A 14,796-nucleotide genomic window follows, 5' to 3' on the forward strand; every position below is an offset into this window, starting at 1 on the left:
GATAATGTGTGTGTGTGTGTATATATATATATATATATATATATATATATATATTCACTGAAAAAAACATAGGTTTCACACACGTTATAGTTAGGAATTAGCATTTAAAAAACCTTGCAAATTCACTGTTCACTGTTCACGCAGTTAGTGCCGTGCCCACGTTACGCGGGATGGGCCATGTACGCACGATACGCTTCGCGCACCGTGCGCACATGGAGGACATATGCGCTTCGTTGTGAAAGGTAATCTTTTATATTTTCATTTGTAATTAATATGCCATGCACAAATGGTGCTCTTCGGGCACCATTTGCACACGGGGTGGGGATAGTGTGGATAGTTTTTTTTTTTAAATTAATTTTTACCGTACGCGTACGGTAAGCGTAATCGGCGATTTTTCGAAAAAAAAAAAAATTGAATTTTTGGCCTTGGGGGTACTTTGGGGACACCATCATCAATGCTAGGTGGTTAGGAACTGAATACATTGCCCCTTTAGTTGTTTTTTGCCTTTGTTTTTGCTGCCTCACTCAGAGTGCGAGAGAGAAAATGGCGGCCGCCGCTTCCTGGTTTCGTCCGATTCGAATGTTTACTTAGATCTAACAGCCAATCAAAATCGCGCTCGCGCACGGCACCGTAAGCTTACCGTAAGCGCACCGTAAGCGCACCGTAAGCTGCCACAGATATATATATTGATTTAAATGCTATTTTCTCAGGATCTATTGAACAGATTTACACCAAACCTACAAAAGGCACTTCCTTGACCTGAGGACTACCTCTCTGCCAAATTTCAAGTAACTCTGTTCAGCCGTTCGGGCTGTAGCTGTGTCTAAAGGTCCTATGGAAAAATGCATGGGAAAAACGCGTTTTGGGACCCCCTTTTTTTCTCAGCCCCCGCTTGACGAATCCCCCCGAGACTTTCAGGGTAGGAGCGGAGCGTAGCGCCCCACCTATTTTGAAAATTTCGCGAGGATTCGTCGACCGGCGCCAAAGTTATTCCAAATAGAATGTTGCGGATTTCCTATGGAAACAGGGTCCTAACTATAACTATCTACTGGCGACCGCCAGTAGATAATATATATGCAATAACAACACACTTGGCAAATGCAACTGTTAAAATGAAACACAAGCAGATAATGCTGGAACGAAACACGAGCAGATCATGCTGGACTTACTGCAAGAAATCAGAAAGATATGTTCACTAAATACATCAAATGATTAACTTGGATGTACACACACAGACTCTCACACATCACAAAGTCAATACTCAAAGAAGACACCTCAGATGATTGTAGCCACTGGAAACTGGAATGTGCACACAGACAATCATGCATCACAATGACTGTTATAGCCACTGGAAACTGAATGTGCACACAGACAATCACGCATCACAAAAGGCAATTATCAAAAATAAAAACACATCACCTGGTGCAAACTTCATCTTGGCTCACTCCAGACTGGGGGATTCACAGCCGGGGTCAGGAGACTCAGCACCCAGATTCCTGCACTGAAGACGCGTCCGCCGTTCAGGCTCCAATCCCATTTTTTAAGTCAACAAACCCCAGCTTTATAGTCTCAAAACACAGTAGAAGGTTCCGAAAGGCCTTCCTCTGCGCCAAGGGAACTTCCTTACTGGAATTGGCCACTTTCCATGCAAGCATTCCAAAGGCAAAGGAGTTCTCATGTTCCTTCTGCATTCTCACATGTTCCAGCCTTTAGGCAGTACAGTCAACATAAGAGAGTCAGAATTCAAGATGACATGAGGCATGTCAAAGCCAATAGTAAGAACTTCATAATACTTCCCAATGTACAACATAATGCACATTTGAGCAACACTGCTTACAACACTGCACTTCAAGACCAAGAAGTACATATATCCATACATTTTCTCTCTCTCTCTCTCTCTCTCTCTCTCTCTCTCTCACACCCACCCAAACACACATACCCCACACACACACACATACCCCCCCCCCCCACACACACACACGTTCTGTTCCTGGCAAGGCTGCTCTAATTTGTGAAAGCTCCCACTCTGCTAAAACTACAAGGAGATATGCAAGAAATCTTATGGGGAACATGCAAGGGAATGAAGTTGAACATTCAGGTTAGGGGAAAATAAAACACCAAAAGCCAATTAAAATAATGATAGTCAAAGGTCATCGCGTGGTTTCAAAACATAGGAGTGCCTCTAGCACTACAGGTGGGATTGATGTAGAAGCGGAGAGCTTTCTTTGGGTCAAGGTGATGGAGCCTCTTTTACTCCTTGGCTGTAGGTGGAAGAGCAAAAAAACTTTGGCAGCGTGATAGACTGCCCAAAGTGGAAAGGCGTTACCACATTGGGGAGAAACGCTGCTTCGTTTTAGCATTAACTTTGTCCCAGGTAAAAGGAGGTGTACGGTTGGTGGACAAAAAGTGCTTGCAGCTCACTCTTGCGATGAGCAGATGTGATCGTAATGAGGAACACCTCTAACATGAGCAACCTTAGAGGACAAATGTGCATTGCCTCGAAAGAGATGCACATCAAGAATCTGATACGGTCAATAAATAAACTTTAAACTGTTGCCAGAACAAGGTCCTGCTGGGCTAAAGACTGAGAGAAAAGGAGAACATAGGACAATTCGGTATGTAAGGGTTGGCTTTGCTGGGAAAAACACTGAGCAGCAAACTTCTCCCAGCATCCCACATACATGGTCGACAGATGGACGCCCGTCTGCCAAAATCACATTCACCAGTTTGGGAGGGAGACCGAGGCTCATCTACTGTAGCCACTCATATTCCTAGCAAGAAGGTGCTTTTGTGCGCACACTAATGCTGCGCCCTGCCCTGCTGTGGTGACAGCAAGTCCTCCCAAACAGGTAGACGAACTAGAGGACAGAAGCTCATGGCCAGAAGTTCTTGGTCCACAATCTTATGGCCCAGTCCACAGTCAGTAGGATGACTTGGACCCTGTTTTTCTTTGGCCAGCAAAGGCAGAACTCCAGTCCAACCAAAAGAAACTCTGAGGGAGAATTTGTGATCTGCTAGAGAATGTCTGAGTTTGTCTGCCCTGACGTTTAAGCATTCTGCAAGGTGATGTATCAGTAGGGAGATGCCCTAACAACCCAGCCAGTTTCAGAGGCGAACAGCCTCTAGGCATAGGACACAAGACCACCGCCATCTTGTTGCAGTCCCATATAGCAGTGGTTTTGTCCATAACGACCTGCACCCATACCTTCTCAATAAACACGAGGAAAGCCTTTAGTAACAAACAAATCATCCTCAACTCCCACAGGTTGATATGGAGGCAGTGTTTTGCCGGAGACCAGAGTCTTCTGATCTTCAACTCTCCTAGATGGCCTCCCCAACTCAGCAAAACATATAGAATTACAATAGTTCGATCTGAGTGGGGTAGGAGAAGGAGACTGCAGCCGATCCACTTGAGATCCAGCAATCACCACAGCAGACTTTTTGCAGTCTCCTCCGATATCTGGGTGGAACCTGAGAGGTTCCCTTGTGCTAAGACTACTGAGACTTCAGATCCACTGGAAAACCTGAATGTGCCACCTAGCGCGGTCCACAATGAGGATGCCAGATGCAAAAAAGTCTCAGAACCGCTCTCGCTGAGACCCAGGCCAAGGACCGAAATATCAGGATCATAGCCAGAATATCCTGGAATCACTGAGGCAGAGGCAAGGCTAGAAACAGCACGAAGCCAAAGATGGCTTCAATAAAATGAAGCCTCTGTGAAGGACTCAGGTGTAACTTCTGTGCATTAATAGAGAACCGAAGCGCTATCAAGAGATTGGCTGACTGGAGGTGGTCCGTGACTGTTTGAGACAAGTTTGCATTCAGTAAAATCCATCGACGTCTGCAAGTGCTTTGTTGAAAGACAGGAGTGATTCTGCTGAAAACTGCCCTCGCTACAGTGTTTGGTGAGAACATTTGTTTTCACCTCTACTGAGGGTAGTTGTAGGTCAAGGACTTCTGCTGCCCTCATTATTGAGTGCTCGACCTGCCGTCCCTCTCTAGTTGTCGAATGCTCTGGGGACAGCCATACCTATGGAGTGACCACCAGCCCTGTGAGGGGAGCCTGAGCAGCTGTATCCTGCGGACCGGAGCGGCTGGGGAGAGCCGCGCGTCTGGCCATGAAAGCGAGAGGGGAGATGGGCACAAAGGGGCCACCGGTGAGATTAAAGGTCAAGAACTGGCCTTCACTGGGTACTCGGCTGTGCCAAAGAGGCCATGAGAATCAGCAGGGACAACCTTGGAGGTATTCAGGTGGAGGAGTCTCTCCCCCCCCTCTCTTCCCGCATATGAGATTCCTTGGGCGGCCTGGTTTCCCGTGGTGTGTCCATATCGGTGCTCCCCCACACGACATCATGAGAGACTTAATTGGGCCCCAGGGGCCGAGAGGTAGGAGAATGCTACACGGGGGCCCCAGGGTCTGTATTGGCCGATGCTGCACCTGAAACTCACCTGGGGTCCTTCCTCTGCAAGAAACACTGCATGACCTGGTTTGAGGGTCTCCCAGTCCGCTGGAGAGAGGGATGGCAGTCTTTCTGCTCTTGGCTACGAGATCCCTCCACAGGCGGCTGTCCTTCTGGGGGCCCCTTGATCTGCAGCCGGACACCAATAACGTTGGGACTCCCTGGGGATGGTGGTGTCTTCGTGGGGAGAATTGTCATCTGTCTCCCATTGAGTGCCTGGGGCCCCCTCCCTATGAACATTATTGGGACCCTTCTCCCACCTGGCGGCCAACCCTGAACCATATTGTGCTCTCCGAGCTTCCTCCCTCCCCACTAATGTGCTTCCACTCACTGTGAGCATAGGAACAGTGCCTGGGAGGTACTATTGGGACTGCCTGGCCGGTAGACCAGATGTGAAGGAGACCTGTGATTCCCCAGGCCGGAAATCCAAATCAGTCTACCAGAGGCTGAGCTGGGCCCATCCCTCTGGATTTTGTAGGGGCTGTGCTTGGTGCTGAACCAATTCCATCTACAAGACATCAAGAGGCGGGTGGCTGCTTGTATAAGCCCCAGAAGAGGCCCTTACCACTTCCTGTTGCTTAACTACTACAGGGGGTGACTAGTCCTCCCAGGGAGAGAAGACATTTTTGTGACTTGCCTTGCTGCCCCTCCACCTAGTCGCTTCTCTCTACTCAAAATGTTTGCAGCACCCTCTTCCCCACCAGAATATATAGGGGAACCATCCGTGTCCATGGCTAAAGACAAGGAACCCAAACAGGTGCAACAGGGCAAGCTGGACCGATATGCATGGGTGGTCATGTCACCAGTGGAACAGGAGGAGCACACCACACCGGGCCCAAATAATACAGATTTGCTACAAGCTATCCAGTCCTCCAAGGCAGTGCTTGAAGGTAAAATAGGTGAGGTACGTTCAGAGGTGTCCCTCATGTGTCAAGATGTACATAATGTTTCTGATAGAGTGACAATGGTGGAGACAATACTCTCTAAGGTGGACAAACTGTCCCAGAATCTCAAGAAAGAAACAGAGGAACAACAAAAAACTAATGCTGAAGTCCTATGATGCACTGAAGATGCGGATAACCGAGTCCGAAACAATAATCTCCGGCTTTGTCGGATTTGCGGAGGGGAGTGAAGGCACCGCCACAAGTGAGTTCCTCACCTCCTGGCTCAAAACTAAATTTCCTGGCCCATAAAGCCCTTAGAGGTAACCTCCCCGCCTTCCTTCAACAGAGATGTGATTCTCCGGAAATCACGTCGACTAGTCGATATACACTATGAGGGATCCAAGATCATGATATTTTCTGACTACAGTCTGGACGTTCAGAGTCAATGGTGCACATTTGACTACGTGAAAATAAAGCTCCACCTCTTGCAAATGTAATATAAGTGGTTATTCCTAGCCAAGCTTAAACTCCTGTATCAGGGAAAAACCACCTTCTTCCACACCCCAGAAGCTGCCTGGATATGGCTGGAGAAACGACCATAGATCAAGTCTGGCTCCGTGAGAGATACGAAATGCCAAACTTCAACCGCTGGGTTTCTGGCCAAAGACTGGTCCATGGTCGCAGCGGAGGTGAACTCATAAGGCCACTGCATCAGGATGGTAGACCCCATACCCAACAAAAGCACTGAGGAGAAATAGACACTGGTCATCCAATACAGAGGAAGATGAACGCCAAGACCTAAAGCTTCCTCAGAATCACCCTCCCAAAGGACTTCGCAGCCGCGCTTGAGTAGACTGGACTCATCAGAGATGGAGAGTACTCATCCTTTGGTGAAGGAAATTACGGCACTAGAACAGGATTCAACAGATCAGAATCCGCCTGCACAAACTCAGCACCTAAGCTTGGATCGTCAGACACTGGAATTGGCAACTGAATAGCCAAAGAGTGCTGCGGTAATCTGACAGCGACATCCCACTTTCACCACTAAGTGAACATAATCAACTCTGGACATAATCATTCACCTGATTACGTTGAGTGCTCTCGCTCACCCTCTCTCTTTTTTAGGTCTCGCCTGACCCAGCTCATGCGCTGGTCTGGCGAGACTTATTGAGAGGGCTCCAAAAAGTGCTACCAGGCCAGCCTAGAGCGACAGTGCATGTGCGCGGGCGCGCGCGCCGCGCTTTACCGCGATTACTTTCACTTTCGCGGCCGCTTTGATGTTTGATCGCTTTTGGGACCTTATAAGTATTTAGTTATGCAACTGTTGCATAGCTAAACACTTATAAGGTCCCAAAGGCGAGACCTATTGGCTATGCCAATGCTTGTTCTTTTCTTCCCCCTGCTCTGTTTTCCGTCCTTTTCATCTTTCTTCCTTTCTGGTCCCCTCCTCTTTATTAATTTTTCCTCTTTACCCCTCATGCCTATTCTTTTGGAGTGATTTGATCTTTATCTGAGCAGTTGTTATGGGGAGGGCTACAGAACCCCCAGGTTAAGCCTGTAATGTGTTTTGAGGCGTACAGGTGTGGGAGAACCAGGGTATGGAGGGGGAGGATTGTGGGCTAATGGTAGAGAAAGTTTGTTTCAAATTGTTCTGTTTGTTTCTTGTCTGGTAAACAGGGCGCAATGAGTCTGCTAATATGATAGCCTGGACGGAGGGAGGGGGGGGGGGGGAGGGAGGGGGTCACACCTGACTTCATTTGAGCATGATGAGCACTATTGATTAAAACCCTCACCAGCATTCTATCCTTACCTGGAATGTGAATGGGATTGGTAGTAAGATTAAGAGAGGCCTAGAGGCTGCCTATCTTAAACACTTTAATTCTGACATAGCCTTGTTGCAGGAGACTCACCTCAGAGGTACCCTCTGTCACTACTTGGCCAGAGAAGCATATGCCACACTGGCTTCATATACAGATCCCATGGGGTGGTGATTTTATTCCGGATGTTCCCCCCTTTGCATGTACAGAAATCCTGGCTAGATCCTCTGAGGAAATACTCCACAGTTCAGGGACTTTGGGGGGGACTCTATCACATTAATCAGTGTCTATGCCCCACCCCGCCTCCAATCATACACTTTAGGTAAACTCACCAACGCTCTACTAGAAGCCAAATCCTATCGGCATATCCTAGGAGGGGACTTTTCAATGATGTAATGGCCCCAAACCTGGACAGATCGGGAGGGACATCTAACCCGGGTAGAATTACACCCCTAGATCAATTTATTGACACTTTAGGACTCACTGACATATGGAGAAGACATCACCCCCAAGACCAAAGCTATTCCTATTTCTCGGGATCCCACACAGTCTACTTGAATACATTTTTACGTCTGCAGGCAAGGTGGGTAAGATATACAGAGCTGACTATATAGCGAGGGGCCTCTACGATTATTGCCCGCTGTGGGTAACGTTAGGGCAGAAACCCCGTGAAGCCCCTAGTGCATGGAGATTTGACTCCTGGGATTTAAGAGATGCCACCACATTTCAAGAGATTTGTAACAAATTTGAACTCTACTTTCTCTCAGGGGCCAAATTTACAGTGTGGTTTGTGGCCGAGGGCCGCACCAGTGGGGGGGGTCTGTGGGGGGGGGGGGGGAAAGGGTCATTAGGGGCAGAGCAGGAGGGGAAAAAACACTACAGTTTCAAAACCTGACTAGACAATGCTGTATTTCCAAAGCAGATTTAACTACAAGGGGCACATTTTTATAATACAATTTTATTATCAGACGATAGCAATCTTAAGCTGGGATTGCATGGCAATTTGCAATAACCGGATATTGAGCACAGGCCCATTGCAGCACAGGCTTTAGAGTTAAAAAAAAAATAGGTATGTTAAAGACAAACACTACAAACTTATTTTACATTCCATGTCACCAATTAGTTTTCTTTAATCTGGTACTACGTCTGAAAGGGCAAGCCTTAAGAGCTGATCCAGATGTATGTCTGTAAGCTTATTTCTGAGTTTGTTCTTCAACAGTCCCATTGTGGAAAATAAATGTTCACAAACATATGCTGACCCAAACATACAAATTACCCTCTGGGCCACTGGAAAAATTAGAGGAAATTTGTCAGAAGGCACAATTTCCCAGAATTCTTCTGGTGCTTGCCCTAAAAAAAAGATGCTTTGAGGGTTGAATTGTGCTGCATGTCAATCAGCTCTATTTCTGCTTGCGCCCTTTCCATGCCATCTAGGGGTTTTCAACTAGCGTGAACAGAGCGGTGTGGGCTCTGAATTGAGGAAATCAGCGTTTGATCTCCCCAGAAATTTCCTCAAGACATGCACCAAGGTCTAGCTTTTACAGAATTTCTTGTGCATCTGGAAATCTCTGCATCACATCCAACAGTTTTGGCAAGTGGGTGAAGTCACTATCATCAAGCTGTTCTTTGAATACCACAAGCTTACTTTCAAAAGCGTAAATACCATTCATCATGGAGCACACAAGCTGTTGCTTATCTTGCAGGGTCAAATTGAGAGCATTAAAATGTGTGAATAGATCTGGAAGAAAATCGAGCAAAATAAGCCATTTCACATCTGGGAATGAATGACCTCTACTGTTCACAAAGAGTTCAATTTCAGGAAGCAATACGATGAACCGCTCCAGAACCTTCCCTTTGCTTAGCCAACGCACGTCAGTGTGCATCAAGAGGTCTGTATATTCAGCTTCGGATTCCTGCAGCATTGCTTTAAAGATTCTATGGTTAAGAGCTTTGGCACGGATAAAATTAACAATTCTCATTGCAACTTTTAGGACATTATTCAGTTCCCCATGCTTTAATTTTGCACACAATACTTCTTGTTGAATAATACGGTGGTAGTCTATCACTCTCTGTCCTATGAGCTTCTTTTTAAGCATAGATACGAAGCCTCTGTTATGGCCTACCACAGCAGGATTCCCAACTGTTGTGATGCTGACAAGAGATTCCAGTGGTATGTGATTTGTTTCAAAGTAGTTGCACATGCTGTCTAGTAGATCTTCTCCTCTTGTGTGCCCTTGCAGTGGTAAAAAGAACAGGAGCTGTTCTTTGGGATGAAGCAATTGGTTCAAATACCTCACCCAAACTAATAACTGGACCACATTGTCTATGTGTGTGGACTCATCCATGGCAATGCTGAAGAAAGGTGACTCTTTGACTGCTTTCATCACCTGCTCCTTGACGTTTTGACCCATTGCCTCTATTCTGCATGCACACGTGGAATCTGATAGCTGTAATGCACCAATTTCCTCCAAAATGCTGCATTTTTCTCATATCACTCCAATGCCCATTAAAAAAACGTCAGGTTGGACTACTTTTTGGGCACCAGGGAACTTCTCCCACTCACTCAGAAAGTGGAAATACATACAGCTGCGCTGTCAGACCATGGGGCAGTAACACTCTCTCTCTCTCTATCTACCCCCGACTGCGCTCCCCCCCAGGTCCTGGCGACTACTGGACTCCATGCTACACCGCAAGGAGGTTAAAAAACAAATCCAGCAATCACTTGAAGACTAACACATAACGACACCCCTGAGATATCACCTGTGACAATATGGGGAGCACTCAAAGCCGTCATTAGAGGAGAATTCATTGCTATATCCTCAGCAGATAATCAAATGCGTAGGGCTAAGAGAGGACCTCACCGGGCGAACCAGGGAGCTTGACCGCATACATCAGCGCACTGGAGCTCCAAGGATTTGGCGTCAATTATGCAACATCCGCGCATCAGCGTTAGACACAGACAGGGCAGAATACTCCGCACTCCGCTTACGGCACTCATATTATATCGGGGGAGACAAGTGCGGCAGGCGCCTGGCTACCACCCTCCTGGCTAAACAACAAGAACAGGGCGTTTGAGATCTATTCCTTCGCAGGGGACCTTGTCACTGAAGGCCCAGACATAGCGAAAGCCTTCAAGGACTATTACGAGCACTTATATAACTGTCAACAGCTAGAAGCAGAGGCCGGATCCCACTATCTGAGGGGGCCAAGACCTCAGCCCTTACGTCAGACCAGGCGGAGTCCCTAGACGAGGACATTCGTATTGAGGAGGTTATTTGGGCGATAGCACGCCTTAAGCTTGCTAAGTCACCAGTCCCAGATGGGATTTCAGTGGCCTTTTACAAGCCCTTCTGCCCCACCTTAGCCCCTATCCTCACAAAACTATATAATTCCTTTTCAGATCCCGTGTCGATCCTGCCTGAAATGCTCACAGTCTCTATGATAGTTCTACCTAAACCTGGGAAAGACAAACAAAGATGCAGCTCTTACCAGCCTAGTTCCCTTTTAAATATTGACCTTAAATTATTTACGAGTATCATCGCCCACAGAATCAACACATATCTCCCCTTCTTTGTGGACCCGGACCAAGCAGGCTTTGTTCCTCACAGACAGGCTAGCGAGAATACTAAAGGAGCGCTGCATACCATCGATAAGGCGAACAGGTTCCAGGGGGAATATATGCTTTTGGCGGTCGATGCCAAGAAGGCTATCGACCGGGTCCATACCTCAACCAGGTGTTAGTGCATTTCGGGGACAGGTGCAGGGTTCGCATCCTCAACTGTTATGAAGCCCCTACTGCGTCAACCTGAGTTAATAGCTTTACTTCTTCCCCCTTCTCTATACACAGAGGTACCCGTCAGGGCTGCCCACTCTCGCCCTTATTATTTGCCCTGTATATGGAGCCTATGGCTCAGAGGATCCGAGACCATCCGCACATCACTGGCGTCCCATTTGGCGGAGATAAACATTCTATTAGTCTCTATGACGATGACGTCCTGGCATCCCTGGCGCGCCAGATTATCTCTTTACCGCCCTTTATGGGGGAACTGAGGGCTTTTGGGGCAGTTTCAGGGTTCCAAATCAACATAACTAAATCTCAAGCACTAAACCTCTTTGTACCTCGGGGCACAGTAGATCTTCTTGTGTCCCAGTACCCGTTGATGTGGGCCTGAGAGACTTTTCCGTACTTAGGTATTAACCTAGCTAACACGATCCAAGCGACAATAGATAGCAACTACGGGTCAATTCTCTGGCAAATACGGAGCGACCTGGGGAGGTATTAACACCTTCGAATTTCTTGGCTGGGACGGATAGCAGCCTGCAAGATGACGGCTCTTCCCAAAATATTATATCTCCTCCAGACCCTGCCCCTCTCTCCCCCACGGGGAACGATTGCTAGACTCCAGTCAGAATGGGCGCAGTTCATTTGGCAGGGATGGAAGCCACGCATAAAGCGCTCCTTGAGTTATCTTCCCCCTGGGGCTGGGAATTCCTGATTTACAACTCTATTTTAAGGAGGCTTAATTGTGATATTTAGTGGAGTGGAGCCGCCCGGAATCGGAGAAGCACTGGCTCTTCCAGGACAAGGCGGTGGAGGGTACGGCCCTCTGGAAGATCCTGTTCCTTCGGAAAGCACATAGACCGAGAAGCCTGTACTTGTCCCCAAAAACCCGAGTAAAGCGGACAGCCTGGGATAGTATTAGCATTTAAAATGGGTCTGACCACTTATCCATCCCCGCTGACTCCCCTTTTTGAGGACCCGGACTTCACTCCGGGAGCTAAGACCTCGGATTTTGCAACCTGGAGAAAGTCGGAATGTCACTCCATAGGCCAGTTCTTCGATTCAGAGGGCCTGCTATCTTTTACCCAGCTGCGTGACGACTTTGAGCTCCCGGAATCGGAACAATTCCATTTCCTACAAGTGAGACATTGGATCATGCATCCCGCCAACTGCACTAATGCGCAAAGCTGCTTGACCCGGTACGAAAGGTGGCTCTTGGCTAAATCGTCCGATAAAGGCATGATCTCAGAGTTATACGCAATTCTACTTCAAACTCAGGTTCATACATTTCATGCTAGACTGGCAAGATGGTAGGAGGAACTGGGGCGGTCCCTGAGCACAAAAGAATGGGAGAGTATAGCCTACCGGGCACGCCACACGGCGCGCAGTATGGCGCTTACAGAGACACTAACCAAGATCACTTCACACTGGTATTACACACAAGTCAGGATAAACAAAATGAAACCCTCACATAGCGACAGTTGCTGGCGGGGCTGCGGAGACAAAGGGACCCTGACACATATCCTGTGGGAGTGTCCGCTTATTCAGCAATATTGGACTCTGGTCATAGACGACATAGCCAAATACCTTGATACACAGCTCCCAAGATTTCCGACCTACGTGTTGCTAGGCCTCCCAAATCCATTAACATACCCCTTAAATTCCATCTGTGGCCGACAGATTGGTATGGCGTTGGGGGCGGCGGCCCAGGCCATCCTTGCCAACTGGGGCTTGGCAACCGTTCCCACACACACAAACTGGCTGCACAGGATATGGCACATTTTAGGAATGGAGATGATCTCCATGTCTCTAGCAGGGAAGGGGACGGAATTTCAGGAGGTGTGGGATCCTTATGTGTCGTTACTGTCACAGGAATTCTATGAGTTGACCTGTCCAAGGTATCTCAGACTCCTACGTCTCTCGGAGGTCCCTAAGCCGGAGGGGCACACAGTGCAATGACCACATTCAACTATACACTGAGGTGCAAATAATGCAAATGGGTGAGTGGGGATGGGAGGGGGGAGTTGGGGGGTGGTTCTCGGAAGGGGAGGGTTCCTTTGTTTCCTGGATTTGTGTCTGTATCAATTGCAGAAAAGCACTAAGTTTGTTCCGCCTCCAGGTGGATGTATTCCCCTATAGACTTAAATCTGCTGCTGTATTTGCTTGATACTCTTGAAAATACGAATAAAAAATATTTAAACCATAAAATGCTGCCTTTATTGATGTAGTTGACAAATAAAATTTCGGATGCTCAAAGGAAAAAGTTCTTCACCAGTTCTGCCTCTGTGAATGGTTTCTTATGTTAGGCGAGCAAGTAGAACATTTTAAAAGATGCTTCTGTAACAGCCTCAGATTTCCTTCATCTGCAAAGGAAGATCTTCTGCTGGGAAAGAAGAGCTCGCTTTAACTATGCCAGTTTTGCAGAACGCAGTTTTGAGTTCAATGGGAAGTTCTTAGTGTATCTGGAGTGTCGCATTTTGTAGTGCCGTTCCAGGTTATACCCTCTTAAGAACATTTACTTTCTCTTTGCAAAGCACACAGGCGGCTTTCTCTTTTGGGCATTCAACAAACAAGTACTCTTCTTCCCATGCTGCTGGAAATGTGCTGTGTTCACTCTGTATCGATCTGGGTCGTTTGCAAGGCTTGGAAACTGGACTGTAGGCCATTGCGAAGCTCACCAGCTCGTTTGTTATAGTATAATAAGTAACAAGAACCAGGAATCTGATGTTCCACCTGATTACCGATGGACCGACACCACGACACGACCGATGGACCGACTTCACATCTCGCAACAGATCTGTGAGCAACACCAAAGTAATGTTTGGTTTAAACATACAAAGTATTGGGTAAAACTGCAAATGAAAAACAGGAGGCTTTCCTAATGCCAGTGGTTTATGCAGGAAATGTGTCACTCAATAAGGATTTGTAATAAATGGCATGCACACATATATACACAAGCACACATATATATTACCTACTGGTGGTCGCCAGTAGGTAGTTATAGTTAGGACCTATTATCCATAGGAAATCCGCAACATTCTATTTGGAATAACTTTGGCGCCGGTTGACGAATCTTCGCGAAAGTTTCAAAACTGGTGAGGCGCTCCGGTCCGCTCCTATCCTGAAAGTCTCGGGGTGATTCATCAAGCGGGGACCGAGAAAAAAGGGTCCCAAAACGTGTTTTCCCCATGCAATTTTCCGTAGGAACCTTTAATCGCAGCTACAGCCTGAACTCCTGAACGGAATAACACCAAATATGGCCAAGAGGTAGCCCTTGGTTCACACTCGTGACTTTTGGTTAAATGGTGTAAATCCGTTCAGTAGTTCTAGAGAAAATCAAAAGTAAAATCACATATATAGCTGGGCGGAGCCTAACCACACATCTCATCGTGAGATCTGATTGGCTGTCAGCACTTCATCCAAGAAGTGTTGGCAGCCATCTTGGGACCAATATACATGATAACACCTCATTAAAAAGCATTGCAGTTAACAGAAGGTTTTAAGACTTTAGTTACATTATAAATCATTTGTTGATAGTATCATACTCATTTTAGGAATTGTGGTGTGTACTAAGGTGATTTTACCATGTGAAAAAGCCTTCTGCTGGGATATCATGAATCATGTTTGAGAGAAAACTATTTTCTCATGCTTTTCCCACAGAGGTTTGGAAGGTGATCTATAAGCTAAACTGAGAGCATATTTTCTGTAAATTCACATTATCTTTCTCAGTCATGTGAGAATGAAGTCTGACATTCTCAGTAACACATGTACATCTAACATGGGCAGAGACTGTCAGTTGATTCCTTTGTGTTCTACTACAGCTTCCCAGAGTGTTCTTAAGAACAACTAGAGCG

The 14,796-nt window shown here is 47.0% G+C and overlaps 1 protein-coding gene across 2 annotated transcripts in view; it reads right to left on the reverse strand.

Moving 5' to 3' along the window:
* The window catches only part of TRIO (trio Rho guanine nucleotide exchange factor), a 4,621,980-nt gene that overhangs the window by 3,502,563 nt on the left and 1,104,621 nt on the right, over positions 1–14,796 (reverse strand). The gene's annotated exons all lie outside the window — the stretch shown is intronic.

This window comes from Triturus cristatus, chromosome 5_1 (assembly GCF_964204655.1).
Source record: "Triturus cristatus chromosome 5_1, aTriCri1.1, whole genome shotgun sequence".
Lineage (NCBI taxonomy): Eukaryota > Metazoa > Chordata > Amphibia > Caudata > Salamandridae > Triturus > Triturus cristatus.